General features: G+C 45.4%; 1 pseudogene across 1 annotated transcript; it reads right to left on the bottom strand.

The window, feature by feature from the left end:
• Positions 1–327: 327 nt before the first annotated feature.
• On the bottom strand, positions 328–1497 carry LOC147339980 (melanoma-associated antigen B5-like; annotated as a pseudogene). Its single transcript, XR_015158519.1, has one exon. The product of XR_015158519.1 is annotated as a melanoma-associated antigen B5-like (transcript).
• Positions 1498–2216: the final 719 nt, after the last annotated feature.

The raw sequence follows: 2216 nt of genomic DNA, 5'->3' as shown, positions 1-2216 counted from the left end.
GGGAGGTCTTGATCTTAGCCGCACCAGAACTAGCATAGAGCCTTTCAAAGAGCAGATGCTCAAAAAATAAATGAAGACAGTAAGAGGTCTACCTTGTTAAGGTTTAATACCTCCTGCATTTTTCACGAAGCATATCGAGGTATAAATTATTTAATTTTACAAAACAGAAGACAGAAAAGATGGAGAACAATCAAGGTTGATCATGTTTTGAAATTTTTTTCATTTTATTTTTTCATTCCATTGTCCCAGCAGTGTTATTGAGGGATTGATTCCCATTTCGGCAAAAGTCCCTAATTTGATGTCAAATTTTCTTATCTGGATGACTTTTTAAAAGTCTTGGTCTTCAGTAGGGGTGGGAGAAGCTTCTGGACGTGGCTGTGGAACATGCCTGGAAGTGACAGTGGTGCCAGGCCTGGCTGGAACTGTGGCTCGAGCTCTCTTCTCCTCATATCGCAAAGCTTTTTCATATTGTGATGAGAAGGCACTGGGGACCGTATCATTGACTTTTGCCAAAAACTCCCAAGACTTTCATTTTTCTGGTTTCAGCATCAGCTCATGGGCCCACAGGAACTCCTAACGTGGAAGATCACTGATTGGCAACTTGGCGGTACTCCAGGTACTTCCTCGTCAGAAAGTCTTTGGTGATGAGCTTCCTGGGCTCTCCGTAGATGAAGTGTTTTCTCCCAGCATATACTCGCATCATATTCAAGAATTTCCAGATGTCTTCCTCAGCGGCACAGTTGCCCTTCACTAAGATCACACCCAGAACTATCATCAAGAGACCGGTCTTAGGTAAGCCCCTACCATCCCACACTCTCCCATTGTTGGGCAGGTTCAGTTTGCTGACAAGGTCATAGGAGTGGATGGTTGAATCAACTTCCTTCAAGTCAACTGCATAGACAGCCTTGCTGTGTTCAGCAGCTCTCTTCAGAATCTCGGCAAATCAGTTATGGTATCTTGGGTGGATAATCTTCAGCATGTTTTCCTTCATGATGGGCTGCTTCATTTTATATTTATGCAGAAGGAACTGTTCCAACAAACTTGTCATGCTATTCAGAGTATCACTGTAGGTAGAAGATGAGATATTGGAGGAACCTGAATCTTCCTCATCTTGACTGATATCTTCTTCATCAGATGTTGTGTCAGAAGTAGTTGAAAAAGTGCTGGTAGTAGATGGGGCTTCCGAAGACCCCTGGGAAGTGCTATTTGACCCAGTAGCTGAGGAGCTCTGTGAATTATCTTCTAAAAGAGAAGAGGTAGAGGGAAGCTCTTCCATTACTGCAGCGGGCTGAACTCCCCTGTGACTCTGGGGCTCATATCGGGCCTGGTGGCGTTTCTCATGGATGCAGAGCTTATGATTCTGACCCCGAGGCATGATGCCTGTGCTGGGGGACAATGATTAGAAGTGTGAGTAGGAGGGCAGGTGATAAGGGCCCACAGGAAGACGAAGGTTGAGTGTGCAGCTGCAGCAGGGAAATACCACCTTGGTTATCAGGAAGGCTACATTTGTGGTTTTCTTGAGGGCACTGTTCTGAAACCCCCCAGGGTTCCTATTCTCCTAATCAGCTGTCCTTTGGGAAACATACTGAAGGAAATTAGAGTGATCTTTAGGTGTCATCCTGCTACCCCTGCCTCAGGCAATCTGGGGTGACAGAAGGGGCTGGTAGTCTCCTGCACAGACACATCTGTTATTTCACATTCAAGACCACCACCCAACTAGTGGCCAGTCATAGGACCCATTCCCTCTGCTGTCCTCTAGTTGTCATCACAAATTTCCCTGGGATTTCTGAGAAGTGAAGATGTCCTCAGCTTATCACCCCAGTCAGTAGTTATCACCCAGTACTGAGTGCTCATTGGGAAGTTTTCTGTCCTGGCCTCTGGAGTCCTCAACACGAATTAAGAGTGCTTTCTTTAGTTCCCCATAGGGCCTGGTGCCCCCATCCCTTTCTTGGAATAGTATTTCCACCTTCATACTAAGGGTTTCACTTCCTACACACCTGATATAAACAAATGTTGGTGGAACTTCAGCTTGATAGCTCTTTCCTGGTTCTTCAAGGGCTATAAGGAACAGGGCTGGATTCATTATCAGTTCTTTTTATTGGTAGATGATCCCTCAGTCCTTGCTTTGACCTCTGTTGTGGCCTGAAATTCTACCCTTCCTTCCACTTAAGACCACCACTTCTACTACTATTCTTTCTTATAGTAGGGGAAGCATC

The sequence above is a fragment of the Bos grunniens genome, chromosome X, assembly GCF_055505025.1.
Source record: "Bos grunniens cultivar Pamir isolate PY7600 chromosome X, Bosgru_T2T1.0, whole genome shotgun sequence".
Lineage (NCBI taxonomy): Eukaryota > Metazoa > Chordata > Mammalia > Artiodactyla > Bovidae > Bos > Bos grunniens.
Note: the sequence above shows the minus strand (reverse complement) of the source record. Positions and strands in the feature narration are given on the sequence as shown.